Here is an 18,456-nt window from a genome sequence, read left to right as displayed (position 1 = left end):
TTTCTCTTTCTTTCTTTCTTTCTTTCTCTCTCTCTCTCTTTCTTTCTTTCTTCTTTCTTTCTTTCTCCCTTCCTTCCTTCCTTCCTTCCTTCCTTCCTTCCTTCCTTCCTTCCTTCCTTCCTTCCTTCCTTCCTTCCTTCTTTCTTCTTTCTCTATGCCTGTTTCTTATTTTTTTTTTGACACAGAATCTCACTCTGTCACCCAGGCTGGAGTGCAGTGACACGATCTCACTGCAACCTCTGCCTCCCGGTTTCAAGCAATTCTCCTGTCTCAGCCTCCCTAGTAGCTGGGATTACAGGCACATACCACCATGCCCAGCTAATTTTTAAATTTTTAGTAGAAATGGGATTTCATCATGTTGGCCAGGCTGGTCTTGAACTCCTGACCTCAGGTGATCCACCTGCCTTGGCCTCCCAACATGCTGGGATTACAGGCATGAGCTACCACACCCAGGCTTAAGCCACTTTTAAAATCCCAAAGCAGACACAAACTGAGGCACAACATCATTCTCAAAGTTGTCATTGTCACCATCAGGAGATGCAGCCTTCCTGGAGCTCTATGACTTATCCTCCTTTAATGCAGTTGTTTGGTTAATTGGGCCCCAGTGTGCCCAGGTAAGTAGTCAGTTTGTTGCATCAGGCAAAGAGCACTGGATTTGAGATTTGGATCTGCTAGGTGACTTTGGAGAAATCAGTTATTAACCTCTTTGAATCTCATGTGTCTCTAGTTTTAAAATAGGACCAGCACCACCTACATCATGAGGTCGTTGTGAAGACTGCCTGAGGTGATCTGTAGGCAGGCATGTTTTTGTTCATTTTGTGCTGTTATAACAGAGTGCTGCAGACTGGATACTTTATAATAAACAGAAATTTATTAGGTTCACGGTTCTGGAGTCTGGGAAGTCCAAGATCAAGGGGCTGCATTTGATGAAGGCCTTCTTTCGTCATGACATGGCCAAAGAGCAAAGAGAAGGTGAGAGAGAGCAAGAAGGGAAGGGGGCCAAGAGCATCCTTTTATTAAGAGCCCACTTTGGCCCTAATTAACCCACTCTCACAATAATGACCCCAATCCATTCAGGAGAGTGAAGCCCTCATGACCTAATCACCTCTCGAAGGTCCCACCTCTCAAAACTATTGCACTGGGGATTAAGTTTCCAACACATGAACCTTGGGGGAACACATTCAAACCATAGCAAACCACCTGCTAAGTTGTGTACAAATGTTATATGTTGTTTGACCCAGTTAAGGCTTAAAGAGCACTGCTCCTTAGAGAAAGAGCTTCAATGGATTATGCTCCCAGAAGTGGGGATGCCACAGGCTGCCAATATACGGGCTGTCTTTCTTCTCAATTATAAGCATAAGATGACCAGAAGAGCCACCTGTCACTTAGTATTAGCATGTACAAATTTGTATTGTCACTAACCTTGTTAAAGTCTGCACTATTCGACCTACAGGGCAGAAGTTTTGGTTAATTGTTTCATAACCCTAGTACGTTCAATGGCTCCTGCAAAGAAAATACTCAGAAAATATAGGCAGCTGGGAACATATATTGAGCACAAACCATGTGCCGGGAACTGTTCCAGTCACTCGACATTGATTAATGTACATGATATTCACAACCAGTCTTTGGAGTTGGGGCTATCATTATCCCTATTTTGTAGATGGGGAGATGGAAGCAAAAGAGGAGTAGAACCTCACATAGGTCAGAGTCAAGGCTGAAATGTGCGCACAGATTCCATGACTGAGAGCCCAGAGTCTAAACCAGTCTGCTCTATTGCATTTTTTTTTTTTTGAGACATCTTGCTCTGTCGCCCAGGCTGGAGTGCAGTGGCACAATCTCAGCTCACTGCAACCTCCACTTCCCCAGCATTTCTCCTGCCTCAGCCTCCCGAGTAGCTGAGATTACAGGCACCTGCCACCTCGCCCGGCTAATTTACGGATTTGTAGTAGAGACAGGGTTTCACCATGTTGGCCAGGCTGGTCTCAAACTCCTAACCTCAAGTGATTGGCTCGCCTTGACCGCCTTCAAAGTGCTAGGATTACAGGTATCAGCTACACTGTGCCCAGCCTGTTCAGGATGAGCACCAGCAGGCAAGAAGGAAGGGAAGACTTCTGCAGTACATCTTTTCTTGTCTGTGGTAGGTTGAATAGTATACCTGAAAATTCACATCCACCCAGAACCTCGGAATGGAAATAGACTCTATTTGGAAATAGGCCCTTGGAATATGTAATTGGTTAAGAGGAGGTCATACTTGACCAATCTCACATGTGTCCTTATAAGAAGGAAATTTGAACACAGACACACAGGGAGAAGGGCATGTGAAGACAAGGGCAGAGATTGGAGTGAGTCTCCTTCTCTAAAGGAGACTGAAAACCCCTTCCCAGGCCAGTGTCTATTCAGAGTGGTTTTTGCTCACCCAAGTTCAGACTCCAAATTGGAGTACAAGGTTTTAGAAAGAGTGGACAGAGGATCAAGGAGTGGACAGATGAGGAATGGCAGGTTCCACAAGCCTAGTGCAGAGAGGTAAAGCATGTGATTATTTCCTGCTTTAAAAAAAAAAAATACAGAGTTTTGCTCTTTCACCCAGGCTGGAGTGCCTCAGCCTCCTGAGTAGCTCGGACTACATATGTGCACCACCATGCCTGGCTATTTTTTTCATTTGTGTAGAAATAAGATCTCTCTATGTTGCCCGGACTGATCTCAAACTCCTGGGCTCAAGTGATTCTCTCATCCCTGCCTCCCAAATTGCTGGGATTATAGACGTGAACCCCTGTGCCCGGTTTTCCTGCTTTTTCTTGATCTCTTTTTAATCTCTTTTCCTCCCTCTGAGGATGAGGATAATTCTCAAAGATGCTAATAAAATTTGGATGTGGAGGAACCAGAATTTTGCTCTGCCTCTAGGGCAATGTTTTATTTGGTTGTTAGAAACACTTAATGAATAAACATAATTGTATTCCATGTCCCTGTTCTTTCTTGAAAGGCAAGGCATTCTTCTTTGAGTATCATGCAATCCCATTTTTCTCAAATCTCATTTGAGAAAACTGCCACTGAAAAATCAATAAAACCATTATTGAAAAAGAAAGGAAAACTATCATCCCAATGAGTGTCCATTAAGTCTCTAGCAAAGATTAATTTCAAATAAAGGACTGTTGTATAAAAAAAAACTAACACTGGCCATAAAAGCTTATAAGGATGGAATAGTTTGATTTTGTGTCTGCTTTTAAAAGCTATTTGGATCATTTTTCTCCTTGTCAGCATTCTTTATATCTATGGGATAATTCTTTAATTCAAACATAGTAGTTCAAGGCCTAGACTCTGGAGGCAAACTACCTGGACTCACATTCTGGCTTAGTCACTCTTTAGGTTTGCCCAAAATTTAATAAGCATTTGGGTGCAAGCGGCTTATTTGAGAGGTAACAGCGGGAAGCACCAGTAAGGAAGTGGGGAAGTGGTGCAGGAAACGAAAGACAAAGCAGATGGCGTGCATGAAGGAGCAGGCCACTACAGGGCTCTGGGGACCACTCCCGCAGGCATCCACTGGGAAACTACAGAGCTCATGCTTCAGCAGTGCACACCCTGGGAGTGAGGAAGCTGGATCTTCATCTACCAGCTCCCATCCTGCATTGGTTGAGGGCTACTCCCTAGGTTGTGAGCTTCCTAGAATTTCTAGCTTGTCCCTTAGCAAGTCAAGCCTGCTCCTATGGCCAGAGCAGCCCATTGGTGAGAGCTGAGACCTGGTGCCAGCACGGGACCAGTGGCAGACAAGAGGATACGAGAAAGGACCAACAGCGTCTGCTACAGCCCAGCCCGTCACACTCGGATCCACTCATGCAACTGTCCAATCACTGATTTCTCAAAGCATCTGGTCATTCCTTTCCAAGGAAGCAAAAAAAAACATCACAGGCACATTCATGAGACCAGCTACAGTCCCTTCTGCTGCAGTTAGTCCAAAGGCTCTAACTCTCCTCTTCATCATCTGACTCTTCTTTCTCCCACTGTAGTTTCCCCTGACCCCCAGCTGGGCCTTTGCTGGTCTGGGCTGTGTGCCTAGTGAGGTAACCTAGACCTTCATCCCTGAGGGGTCTGAGTCCCTGATTTCCATGTCTTCATCAGCCTGTGGTGGCTGCAGTTGCCCATTCACCACCCAGAAGCACCAGGAGGGGACCCAGGTGTCCCCTGAGTTCCAGAGATACTTTCTCTTGCTCCCACTATGTAGAGGCAAGCCTGCCTCCTGTGACATCCAACATCAATGATCCCTGCCAGGACAGAAACTTTTTTCTTTGGCTTGCTGGACTGCTAGCCCAAGGAGTTTTAAATGACCAAGTGACAGGTATAACTTTAGATTTCGTGAAATCTTTACTATATTCCTTGGTATAATATTCCCTCTACCTCTTTCCCCCTCCCTCACTGCCAATTCACTATGGGAACTAGGATCTTTGGTTTAGCATAAAGCAAAGTTCAAGAAACAGGAAGTACAAATTCTCCAAGTTGGTCACTAGGAATGATAATGAAGAGGGTCACTTTCTACTTTTATTTCCTGCACCTGCATATTCTACCTACTAGAGACATAAGCACCGTATAATGATTTGATGCATATACTGCACCTTGAAGACCAGTGTCTGAACCTCATAGTACATCATCCCCAGCTGGCATCTCACCTAAGTCTTCATGAGGCGTTGTGGCACATGCTGTTAAGAGGTGGTCAATAAATGAGAGCTATTATAGTTGCTGATGTTGATAAATATTCTCCTGTAGGATATACATTCAAACCATAAAAACTAATGTGGAACTTCACATGATGGAGCTCAGAGTAAGATAGCCTTTCTTTTTAGGTTCAGTTCAGTTGAAGCCTCCAGATTAAGGAACAAAGCTATGGGGTTGTCTGCCTTTGCAAATTAGGTGACTGGCCCCCCAGAAAAGAAAAGAGGAAAATTACATAAGCACATTGCTGTTTATCAAGACATATACATCTTCACTGTGGGGCAAGTCTCACAACTTTGCTGTAAAGTTCTTGGTACTGTCAGTGACGTTTATTTCTTCCCATCTTCCTACCACAAGGCCATGTGGACGAGGTCAAATCTGTATGAGAGGCTGGGTGTGATAGTTCAGGCCTGTAATCCCAGCATTTTGGGAGGCCTAAGCAGCAAGATCACTTGTGCCCAGGAGTTTGAGAACAGCCTTGCAACACAGCAAAACCTTGTCTCTATAAAAAATTTTAAAAGTTAATTGGATGCAGTGGCACACACCTGTAGTCCTAAGTCCCAGGTTAACTGAGGTCAGAGGATTACTTCAGCCCAAAAGTTCAAGGCAGTGAGCCATGATCGTACCACTGCACTCCAGCATAGGCAACAGTGAGACTTTGTCTCAAAAAAAAAAAAAAAAAATCCAGTATAAGAGACAGAGGTTAGAAGTCTGAAGACCTGCATTCAAGCCCCTGCTCTGCCATCAATTCATCATCAGATATTGGGTCCATTTCTCAACATCTCTGGACCTCCTCAATTCTCCCATCCATTGACTGAATAAAATACTGGCATTCATTACCTTACTGATTAAATAAGATGGTGTATATGTGTGAAGGATTTTTAAAGTTAAATATTATGTATATATTTTTTGAGATGGAGTATCACTTAATCACCCAGGCTGGAGTGCAGTGGCATGATCTCGGCTCACTGCAACCTCTGCCGCCCAGGTTCAAGCAATTCTCCGGCCTCAGCCTCCCATAAATACTATTTAATATAAGTTTATATCAAAATTGTCAGCTCTGTAAGAGATGGAACCGGGGCCTTTGAACACAGCATTCAAAGCAATGCATCTGTAAGAATTATCTGTGGTCATGTATTACAGAGTTCTCCAGAGAAACAGAAGTTAATAGGATATATATAGATACATATGAGGAGATTTATTATGGGAATTGGCTCCTACAGTTATGGAGAGCTGAAAAGTCAGCTGTCTGTGAGCTGGAGAACCAGGAAAGCTGGTGGGGTATAGTACTGTTCAAGGCCAAAGTCCTGAGAACTAAGGAGGGGTGTCCAAAGGTCTGAGAACCAGGAGCACAAATGCCGCGAACAGGAGAAGATGAATGTCTCAGCTCCAGAAGAGAGAAAAATTTGCCTTTCCTCTGCCTTTTTGTTTCATTTGGCCCTGCTATGGTTTGAATATTTGTCCCCTCCAAAACTCATGTTGAAATGTAATCCGCCGTGCACCAGTATTGAGAGGTGGGGGCTATAAGAGGAGATTAGGTCATGAAGGCTCATGGATTCACTAATAGAGTAATGGATTATCGTGGAAGGGGACCCGGTGGCTTTATAAGAGGAGGAAGAGAGACCTGAGCTTTCACGCTCCGCCCCCACACCATGGGATGCCCTGCACTTACTCAGGACTCTGTAAAGAGTTTCCTCTATCAGGAAGGCCCTCACCAGATGTGGCCCTTCAACCTTGGGCTTCTCAGCCTACATAATTGTAATAAATGAATTTCTTTCCTTTTTTAATTACTCAGTTTCGGGTATTCTCTTATATGCAACAGAAAATGCACTAAGACAGGCCCTCAGTGGATTAGAGGATGCCCACCACATTGATGAGGGCAACCTTCTCTACTCAGTCTATTGATTCATATGCCAATCTATTGTGGCAGCACCCTCACAACCACATCTAGAAATGTTTTACCAGCCATCTGGGCCTTCCTTAGCCCAGTCAAGTTGGCACATAAAATGAAACGTCACAGGCACGGGATTCTTACACTCTTGTCCCTGACCCCTAGCCTTGCCAACCTCTTTTTCCCTTCTCCTCTTCAGCCACTTCCCCCAGTCTCTGTGCAGATTTCTGTCTCCTCACTCTAGTCACTGATTCTGTTTCCGCCTCTTTAGTCCATCTGTGTGAGGCATAATGCCTAGTCACACCTTGTGTCACCTTCTAAACACAGTTCTCCCTTGCCCTCTGATTTGACCTCTGAAATCCCTCGAACGTCCTGGCTCTTTTCCTGCCTGGATTCTTCTCCCTATGCCCAGTCTCCCAAACTAAGACAATACCTCTGCTGTTATGTATTTTTCATAAATGTAGATCAAAGATTGGAGAGAGAGAGTGTGTGTGATTTTTAACCAGTCCTTGTGAACCACCAGGGTCTCATTTTCAAGTTTTTAAAGCAATTGAAAGAAGGGTTGGGTGGTTTGTAACATTTTTCCAGCCACAATGGCCAGGATTTTGTTTAGCTTCCAAAACATCTCAACTCATATCACACAAAGGGAACCTATAACTCAAGGTAGCCAAATCTTAAAGTCACAGCAAAAACTCAATAATTCTAAATTGCTTCCAAATTAGTAAACAATAGGATCTATCGCAAAATGCCGGAGACTGGGTGCCTGGCAAATAACGAGGGCCCAATAAGATTTGCTAATTGATGGAGTGAGAGTCCTAATAGATTATTTTTAGCTCAAGCTTTTTTTGATATTTACATCCCATATGGCTCTGAATAAGGGACTTAATTCCCTGGGGCCTCCATTTCTTCATTAAAGAATGTCGGCTCTGTGGTTCCTTCCACATCTAAAATTCTATTCTATGCAACTGGGCTGAAGTTCACTTTTGCACCATCAATGAGATAGAAGTTTCCCCCATTTGTCTGCTCAAATGTCTCCTGGTTAGAGAGACATTTCTTGATAATTCAGTATTAACTAGGGTGTGTCTCTTCCCCGTCCCTCTCTATACTCTTAGTTTTACTTTTTCTTCATTGTGCTATTATGTATGTGTGTATTCATTGTTTGCCTGTTATCTGTCTCCTGCCACTAGAGTCTAAGCACCTGGAGAGGGGAGATGTCACCTGGTGTTTTCAAAGTTATATCGCCGGCACCTAGAACGACGCGGGACACAATAGGCTCTCACGCACAGTCAATGAATTAATGCAGGATTTAAATAAACCATAAAGAATATAAACTTGAGAGGAGTATGTACTGTATTTAAGAAAGCAAACTTTCGAGTACTCTTGGCTCTGTTTCAGAAGTATTCATTCACTTCTAAAAGAATGTAGCTAATTACACACCACTCCTCTCCTTTCTAAAACCATCTCCCCTTAAACAATCTCCCAGGCAAAGCTTTCCAATCCTAGTCCTAATTATATTTTACCTTAAAGGTAATCCAACTGCACACACTTATAGTTATCAAAATTTGGTTTTGGCCAGGCACGATGGCTCACGCCTTGCAATGTCAGCACTTAGGAGGCCGAGGCAGGCAGATCACTTGAGGTCAGGAGTTTGAGACCAGCCTGGCCAATATGGTGAAACCCAGTCTCTACTAAAAATACAAAAAATTAGCTGGGTGTGGTGGCACGAACCTGTAGTCCAGGCTACTTAGGAGGCTGAGGCAGGAGAATTGCTTGAACCTGGGAGGCAGAGGTTGCAGCGAGCCAAGATCACACCATTGCACTCCAGCCTGGGTGACAGAGTGAGACTCTGTCTCAAAAACAACAAAAAAAGGAAAATTTAGTTTTATTTATTCAGACTGGCTGTCCCTAATTACAATAACCCAATCCCTCAGGTTTGGTTGTAGATGGTTTATCATCATATGTCATGCTTCTACTCCATTTGAGGACATGTTTTAGAATGCATAGTTAAGTGTTCAGTTCTGTACTGAGACTTCTTGAGTTTGAATCTTGGCTTTGCTATTTCTTAGCTGTGTGACTTGGGACAAGACACTGAGCCTCTCTGGGTCTCTAGTTCACCATCGGTGAAATGGGCATGGTAATGATCCCGGTTTTTCTCCATTTGCCCTTGCCATTCTCTACCCTGCTCTGTGTCCTAGGAGGCCAAATCTCAGACCTCAACCCTGGGGATTCCTTGGGATGGAACACAGCAGGCCCTGGGCAGGAGATCCAAGGGCAGTAGGAAAGAGGGGGAGAACATTCATCCTCCACTACCCTCCTCCTTACAGGATTTTGGCAGTGTCTGTCTTCCCTTACCTATGGCCATAGCACTAAAAAAGTAGCCTCCCTGCCATGGCTAATGATGTCATCGGGTTCTGGTGACTCTCCCCTTGCTCCCTTGGGCCTGGGATGCTAACAGTTTCCTGTTCTTGCTAGTTCCAGATGCATCCATATTCCTTGAAGAATTCTCTTACTCCTATGTACCCTTTGAAAGTAGTCCCATCATTAAAATCCCTTCAGTTAATTCTTTGTTGTGCTTTCTGCCTTCTCCCAAATACGAACCAAAGCAGCATAAATACACAGCAAGATGCTAAGCGAATGAATACATGTACAGCAACTAGAGCACTGCCTGACACGTTGTAACTTCTCAACTCATGTTAAGCATTGTCTACATAAGTCAATGAGGGGAAAATGTACAAGACAGCGTATGTCAGCTTATGTGAACATACATCGTTCAGAATTGACATGCCTTCTGTCTAGTAGAAAAAGCCCTACATTTGGGCTTGGCAAAAACAGGCATTATATGCAGTCTTTTGTGCATGATTTTGAGCAAGTTAAAAAATTTCACTGAGACACATATGGTTGCAGTGAGAATGACAGATGATGTATATGACAATGGTAGACACAATGTGCATTACACAGCAGGCATTTATATATGTTCATCAAATGGGTGGGGTGCTTGGCCAGCTGCACGATATCCAAATCCAACCATGCTTAGCAGGGCCCTCCTACTTGGTTTAAGGCTTTGCAGGCACTGTCTCTAAATTCTTTTTTTTTTTTTTTTGAGATGGAGTTTCACTCTTGTTGCCTAGGCTGGAGTGCAGTGGCACCATCTTGACTCACTGCAAACTTCTCCTCTCTGGTTCAAGTGATTCTCTTTTCTCAGCCTCCTAAGTAGCTGGGATTACAGGCATGTGCCACCATGCCCAGCTAATTTTGTATTTTTAGTAGAGAAGGGGTTTCTCCATGTTGGTCAGGCTGGTCTCGAACTCCCCACCTAAGGTGATCCGCCCTCCTCAGTCTCCCAAAGTGCTGGGGTTACAGGCATGAGCCACTGCACCTGGTTGTAAATTCTTTTTTTTTTTTTTTTTTTTTGAGGGGGGGTTTTACTTTTGTTACCCAGGCTGGAGTGCAATGGCGCGATCTCGGCCGCAACCTCCGCCTCCTGGGTTCAGGCAATTCTCCTGCCTCAGCCTCCTGAGTAGCTGGGATTACAGGCACGTGCCACCATGCCCAGCTAATTTTTTGTATTTTTAGTAGAGACGGGGTTTCACCATGTTGACCAGGATGGTCTCGATCTCTTGACCTCGTGATCCACCCGCCTCGGCCTCCCAAAGTGCTGGGATTACAGGCTTGAGCCACCGCGCCCGGCCTGTAAATTCTTAATAATTTTTGAGGAAAGGGATTTTGCATTTTAATTTTGCATTGGACTCCACAAATGATGTAGCTAGTCTGGGAAGAAGATTCACTTTGTTATTCAATTCAGTGATGTTACTCTGTAATTGACTATTGCTTTTTGCATCAAACATGGATTCACTGCCATCTATTTAAAGGAAAATGAGACCCTTAAAAGATGGCATCTGTATTAAGACTGTATTAACCAATGAATAAATATCTGCTAAGAAGCTGGTATGTGTTAGGAACTGTGCCAGTACTTCTTTGAACCTAAAATGTCCTGCTTTTCAGTTCCAGGCTGAGCTGATCCACATGTGACAGGATTGGAATTGACCTCGCTATGAACCTTTCAGTCAGATCTGTGCTATCTGAGTCTTGGAGGAAAAAAAATAAGTTTCTTATTTCATCACGGCACTGTGACTCGGATTTGGACAGTGAATCATATAAATTCAATTGGATGAACAGGCAGTTAAATCCTCCAATTAGAGGATTTTAAAATCTGGGAACACCATAACAAATTCAGAATGACTAGGGGATGATGCATCACTATTCCAGGATCCCAAGTCTACATTAAAAAATGCACAGAAGCACCTCCTCAGGGTAGTAGTTGACACCCAGTAGGTGTGCTCTGACCTTGATGGAGGATGGAATAAAAACAGACCAAACAAAATCGGCCATTTAAGGAAATAATGACTCTGCCAGGCAGCAGGGAAGACAGGACCACTTCCAAAGCATCCTGTTGGTAGCCTGTGTGCACCCCATAGAAATTTATCTAGGACATTCAACAAGAAGGGATACACCCTGAATGAACAGGCAGCAAGGGCATCAATCCACACATGCTTAGTTCTCAGGTGAGGCAGGGGGGCTCTTTCCTTCTTAAATGTTTAGCTGGAATCTAAGGTTAACAGAGCAGAATCTAGGAGCATAGCTTCTGTGGCAGGGGATACGCTTTCCTTTGTTAAAGTGAACCATTAAATCAGAGCACTTCTCTCTTGCTTACACACACACACACACACACACACACACACACTACAACCACCTTTACAACACTAGTTTATACCATCTCTAAGATCATAGTGCATAGACTCTATAGGGAATCAGGGCAGATATGGAGGGCAGGGAGTGTAGAGTTGACAGAGAAGGTAGCTCTTGATTTATATAAATAGTTCTAAAGTAAAGAAACTGGTGTTTATCTTTATTATTTATAAGTTTACCAGGTCATTTTCCCATTGGGCTGTGGACTACTCAAGGTCAATGCTTGGCACAGAATTGGTCTCAGTATGAGTTTAGGCTGGAAGAAAGCATGAAGGAAATGCAGTGATCTTTTCAAGTTCCTATGAACAGGGCTGAAACTAGTACATAACATCTTTTCCCCTTCAGATTGCCTTTGATGTTCTAATACAACTGAATACAAATGCCGAAGGAGAGGAAATGGACAGAGTATGATGTGTTCTGTGCTCCAGGTCCTCTGGGTAGCCAGGGAATTTGCCGAAGCAACCTCATGCTATTGCTTACTTTAAACAGCTTTAGGGAACAAATACTGTGAGAAAAAAGAACGTTGGCCCAGATACAAATTATGGAGCATTAGTCTTGGGAAACCCCAGAGACAGACAGGGTGGGGAGCTCTTATGGACCAAAGCTCAATGGTGAGTCAAAGAGGCAGCCTCATCAACATAGCAATGGCCAACCGATGTTTACTGCCAGGACTTTCAGACTCTGGTCGTGGATAACGTACAGTGGGAAATGGGTGTGACTACCGCTTTGTATGTTAATGAACCATCTGATAATAGAGAGTGCAGAAAACAGCTTTGCACAGTGGCAGTATCGTAGCCAAAGAGGTTTATCCAAGGCACGATTATTTTTAATTGAAAACTTTTCCCAATACCCCGCCATGACGACTTGAAATACAGTCGGCATTGGCAATTCTTCACAGTCTCTATGGAGACTGAATTATTAAAAAAAAAAAAAAAAAAAGAGAGAGAGAGAGAGTGCAGAAAATATTTGTTGAGTGAGTGTCATTGAATGGGCAGGTCTACAAGGATCCATATGTTTATTACTGAAAATACTAATTTGGTTCTATAAGTCAGTCAATGCTTGTCATAAAGACTGGACTACTCTGCCCTGGGTCAGAGACCACAGATTCAAAGTCTACAGAAGAAAGCAGTCCTTGTCCTCCTTGTCACCTGAGTATTCTTTATTCACTTCATTCTTAAAACTTCTTATCCCTTGTAAGAGAGAAGGTAGCATCAGAAGTCAAAGTTCATTTTACCCAAAAAGCGTAGAGAAGGAAGAAGGACCTGCCACGATCTCCACCTTGCTGTCTCATCCTCTCTCCTGCCAGCTCTCATTCCTGTTAGCTCCATCTTCTCCAGCATCTTGCTGCCTACCCTCTCTTGCATGTCCTCTTGTTTTTCTATTCCTATCTCCTCCCTATCTGACGATGTTCTATCATACTCCGTGTAAGTGTTGCTGATTCAGCTGAATAAAAAATGTCATCTAAGCATGCACATTTTATATTTTCCAACAAGTCTGATATGATTTTATTCATGCTAATACTTCAATATATTTGGAGGGTCGGGGCAACAACCCTCCTTTTCTGACATCCTGGGATACATTTCTTGGTCTTTCATATTATTTCCAAACTCTGGTATTAGAGTTTCTGTCATCAAGGAGTTTCCCTGAAACCAACTTATTGTCCTTCTAACTATAAGCTATTGTTATATTAAAACCTGAAAACAGTTGGTGACAGAAACAATAAGCACTATAAAAGTTTAAAAGAAGGAAAAATGGTTCCAACTAGGAAGCTTGTAGCACACTTCACATAGAAGGGCAGACTTGAGTTGACCTTTAAAACTATGTAGGAGTCTAGTAAGCCAAGAAGAGTAAGGAAAGTATTTTGGGTCTGGGCATGATGGCTCATGCCTGTAACCCCAGCATTTCGGGAAGCGGAGGCGAGTGGAACCCTGGAGGCCAGGAGTTCGAGACCAGCCTGGCCAACATGACAAAACCCTGACTCTACTAAAAATATAAAAATTAGACAGGTGTGGTGGTACATGCCTGTAATCCCGGCTGCTTGGAAGGCTGAGGCACAAGATTCATTTGAATCCAGGAGGCAGAGTTTGCAGTGAGCCAAGATCTTGCCTCTGCACTCCGGCCTGGGTGAGAGAGTGACTCTGTCTCAAAAAAAAAAAAAAAAAAAAAAAAAGTGTTTTAGGTTTAGGTAGAGGACATGAGGTGAAACAAGGAAAGAGCCAGAAATGTGTAAGATGTGCAGGGATAAAAAGTCGGCTGGCATAAAAGAAACTCCCTACAGAATAGCAGAATATGAAAGTGAGAACCATGCGTGACAGCCATATTAAGGTTGCTCTTGGATGCCAAGCCAAGGCTTTGAACTTTATCTTTGAAATCAAGATGATTTCAAATACAAGTAACTGAAAACTATTCAAACTACTGTAAACAAAAAGAAATAAGATAACTCAAAAACAAAAGGATCTTGTCAAATGTGTTGACTCATGCCTGTAGTCCCAACTAACCAGGAAGCTGAGTGGGGAGGATTGCATGAGGCCAGGACTTTGAGACTGTAGTGCCCTCTGATTGCGCCTGTGAAGAGCCACTGTACTCCAGTCTGAGCAACACAGTGAGACCTCATATCTTACAGGGATGTGCAATATTTTGGCTTCCTTGGGCCACACTGGAAGAAGAAGAATTGTCTTGGGCCACACGTAAAATATGCTAACACTAACGACAGCTGATTAGCTAAAAAGTAAAATCACCAAAAAATCTCATAATGTTTTAGTAAAGTTTATGAATTTGTGTTGGGTCACATTCAAAGCTGTCCTGGGCTGTGTGTAGCCAACATGCCATGGGTTAGACAGGCTTGCATATCCATATTAAAAGCAAACAAACAGGGTGGGTGTGATGGCTCATGCCTGTAACCCCAGCACTTTGGGAGGCCAAATTGGGAGGATGGCTTGAGCTCAGAAGTTCAAGACCAGCCTGGGCAACATGGCAAGACTGCATCTCAAAAAAGGAAAAAAAAAGAAGAGAAAATTTTAAAAGCAAATAAAAATAAATAAATAAATAAAAATATCTGGGGGAACTCCAGGACAGAATGGGCAGCTAGGTCTCTCCCCAAGGCCTAGAACCCAGAATGAAAAGCTATCAGGAACTAGGGATACAAGCGTCTTAGTCTCCTCAACTCCACCCGCCCCCCTGACCAGGTACTTTCTCACTGTGGCTTCTCTTTGCATATTTGCTTCATCCTTTCTTCTCTGCACAATAGATTTTTCTGTTGCCCATGAAGACGGCGTAAGACAATACACTCCACAACTCCCAAGTTCCTGTATCCTCAGTTCAAATGATCAGCAGAGGCTACTGGCATCTTTGGCTTCCAATTCCAAATTCCCAGGAGAGAGAAATTGATTATCTCTTCCTAGTGCAACAACAGAACTATGTTATATGAAATAAACATGGCTTCTGGGCCCATCTCCAGGACAGAGTAGCTCTCAGAGATGGAATGTGGAGCTGCAGCTGGGCGGATGCACTCAAGGATGTCTTCAGTAGTTTCCGGACCAGATGAATATTTGGGAGATGGGGGAGGTAATAATGAAAGCAATCTTAGGAAGCTTCAACAGGGAGCAGAATGGCTTAGAAGGAAAATTGTGGAGGTGGAAGACCGAAGAGGTGCTGTTGGAATCTAAGCATTGAGAGCTTGAAATCTGTGGCTATGGCTGGGTGCAGTGGTTCATGCTTGTAATCCCGGCACTTTGGGAGGTCGAGACAGGTGGATCACTTGAAGTCAGAAGTTGGAGACCACCCTGACCAACATGGCGAAACCCTATCTCTACTAAAAAGACAAAGAAAAATAGCCGGATGTGGTGGTGAGCGCCTGTAATCCTAGCTACTCCGGAGGCTGAGACAGGAGAATCACTTGAACCTGGAAGGCAGAAGCTGCAGTGAGCAGAGAGTGCATCATTGTACTCCAGCCTGAGCAACAGAGAGAGATTCTATCTAAGAAAAGAAAAGAAAAAAGAAAAGAAAAGAAAAGAAAAGAAGAAAAGAAAAGAAAAAGAAAGAGATGTGACTATGATCAATCTGACAACTATTCTCTAGAAAAATACACTTGGTTCAAAAAAAAACTTCATATTTAGTCATGAGAGGGACAGTTCTTATTTCATAGCTCAGAGCCAACCCCGAGCTACTTGATAAAAAATATATGTTACATATATGTTAATGGTGGATCTCTCTTGATTCAGTGGTTACCCAGCTTCCTGCTTTGACGTTAGGACCTGGGATAGCCTACATTAATGAGGGGAAGCCTGTAAAATGAGGTGGGTCTCATGCTCTCCTACTCTAGCTATCATACAAGGCATTATAAATTCTCATTCCCTGAAGCTGGTCAAAATTTTTTTCTTCATCTGTTGCTGGTCAACTGGATTGGTTAGCTGAGGTCACAGGCGCTGGACACTCAGCTCCACTGTGGTTCTTGACCACAACAATATCCTCCTGAGGCTCTGTATCAGGTCCAGCTATGGGAGGATTAGAAGAGGAGAAAGCAAGACTCTACCTGGTGTTTAGAAAAAAAACATGGTAAATGCTACCCCTCCTCCAACATTTTCAGCTTTCTCCTGCTACCACTTCTGCTTATGATGCTAAAACTTGGGATTATCTTCCCTGGTATTCTGGCCTTGAGTGTTAGATGTTGTAGCTGTATCTTCTATACTCAGAACCTGCTTTCATTTATAATAGAATAATATGGCTACAATATCTTTTTTGTGTTTTTAACAACTCTGTTAGAATGAAACTGAACATTCCACTCAAGTGACCTAAAACAAACAAAAATCATAAGGCCTCATACACAGTATGAAGAAGTCCCCAGGGAGAACCATGTATCAGTTTGTGAGGGCTGCCATTACAAAATACCGTAGATTCAGTGGCTCAAACAATGGAATTTTACTTTCTCACAGTTCTGGAGGCTAGAAGTCCGAGATCATGGTGTTGGCAGGTTCGTTTCCTTCTAAGGCCTCTCTCTGGACATGTGCCTCCCTGGTGTCTCTCTCTCCGTGTGTCCTAAGCTCCTCTTCTCATTAGGAGACAAGTCAGATCAGATTAGGGCTCACCCACAGAACTTCTTTTGACCTTAATTACTTCCATAAAGTCCCTATCTCCAAATACAGTCATGTTTTAAGGTATTGGGGATTAGGACTTCAACATATGAATGGGGATGGGAGGCACTGTTCCATGCATGACAGGCAGCTCTGTGGTTGGTTAATTCAGTGATTCAGTTAAATCCTCAGGCCCCAGGTGTTACCATCTTTGTCCAGTCCCCCTTAACATGTGGGTTTTGTCCCCAGGCTAGTGCCCTCATGTTTTAAAATGACTGTTGCAGTTCCAGGCACCACATCCAGACATGAGAAGGCCCAGGAGAATAGGAAACCATCTCTTTCTGTGTGTCTCTCTTTACAAGCCTTTCAAAAGACTCCAGAATGCACTTCTCTTGTCTCCCTGGACAGATCTCGTCATGTGCACATGCCCAAACTAATCACCAGCAAGAGAAAAAGAGAGAGTGATTGGCTTGGGCTAATCATAATTTATCCCCTGGGTCTGGCCAACCTCCCTAAGAGCACAGGGCTGCTTTAAGGAAGAAAGCGTAGGGGCAGAATCCTGCACAAAATCAGGGTCCTATGAGGAAAAAGGAAGGGAAGAAATAGAAAACAATAATGTCTTGGGCAACCATTCACCATCTTGCTTCCCCGTTAATTGTTATTCTAGGATCTGCTGGTAAAACCGATCTTTGCACCTGCAATCAAGGGCCCTATTAATAAATAGGGTTTGCCTGAGCTGAGTCACTGAGAGTGGCGGTCTCCTCCAGCTTGTCTTCTCTTCCCACCCCCATGGCCCCACCCTAAGTTTAGCTGCCTCTTTTGGAGACAGCCAGCATCTTTCACTCAACTAGCAACCAGATCTCAGTTGCTATGCAGAAGATGTAACCACCCTTTCCCTCACAAGCCATTTTGCAAATATGTATCATTGAGAATAAGAGGAATCGGATAAAAGAATATGGATCATTCAGTGCAAACTCGTCAGCAAAATGAAGAAAATAACTCGAAAGCTACGTCATACAAATGGCGGGTTACTAACTGGGATATTCTTTATGTGTGTGGGTTCACAAGGACATGTATCAGCATTATTCAGAAGCTATTTCTAAACTGAAGATAACTTACTTAAATTTAGAAAAGCTTTCTAATTTCTCATTGGTTTCATTCTTGTACTGCTTGCATCAAAAAAGGAGAATCAGATTCTTGCGTTCTGCTTTTTTTCCCCAGATCATCCAAGAAGAATTTTAAAAATTTAATATGTGCAATAAAAACCCACATTCTATCATTTCTTTTTTCTTTTTGAAAAGGACTCTCACTCTATTATCCAGTCTGGAGTGCAGTGGTGTGATCATGGCTTATTGCAGCCTCAGCCTCCTGGGCTTGGGTGATCCTTTCAATTCAGCCTCCCAAGTAGCTGAGAGGTGCCCGACACCACGCCTAGCTAGTTTTTGTATTTTTTGTAGAGACAGGGTTTTGCCATGTTGCCCAGGTTGGTCTCAAACTCCTGGACTCAAGCAATCTGCCCACCTCGGCCTCCCAAAGTACTGGGATTACAGGCATGAGTCACCATGCCTGGCCCACAGTCAATTTTTTGATTTTCCATGAGTCTCTTATTTTTTAACAATTCATTTATTTGAGTTAGAAATGGCTTTGCCTTCAAGGTGTAAAGTTTATTTTTTGCTATTTATTTATTAGAGATGGAGTCTTGTTCTTGTTACCCAGGCTAGAATGCAGTGGCGTAATCTTGGCTCACTGCAACCTCCGCCTCCCAGGTTCAAGCGATTCTCCAGCCTCAGCCTTCTGAGTAGCTGGGATTACAGGTGCCCACCACCACGCCAGCTAATTTTTGTACTTTTAGTAGAGATGGGGGTTTTACCATGTTGGCCAGGCTGGTCTCAAACTTAAGACCTCAGGTGATCTGCCCACCTCTACCTTCTAAAGAGCTGGGATTATAGGCGTGAGCCACCGTGCCTGGTCTGTTTTGCTTTTTGATGAGAAATGTGTGAATAAATAAGACAGAAAGAAAGTTTTTTTTTTTCCCAATAATTTCTGTTA

At 43.4% G+C, this 18,456-nt stretch overlaps 1 non-coding gene across 1 annotated transcript; it reads left to right on the top strand.

Moving 5' to 3' along the window:
• The first annotated feature begins 12,107 nt into the window (after window positions 1-12,107).
• On the top strand, window positions 12,108-12,248 carry LOC116552467. Its single transcript, XR_004269397.1, has one exon. It is a non-coding gene; the product is annotated as a U4 spliceosomal RNA (small nuclear RNA).
• Window positions 12,249-18,456: the final 6,208 nt, after the last annotated feature.

Source organism: Sapajus apella, unplaced genomic scaffold (assembly GCF_009761245.1).
Source record: "Sapajus apella isolate SASKATOON/1434 unplaced genomic scaffold, GSC_monkey_1.0 scaffold11, whole genome shotgun sequence".
NCBI lineage: Eukaryota > Metazoa > Chordata > Mammalia > Primates > Cebidae > Sapajus > Sapajus apella.
This window is presented reverse-complemented; position numbering and strand designations above follow the sequence as displayed.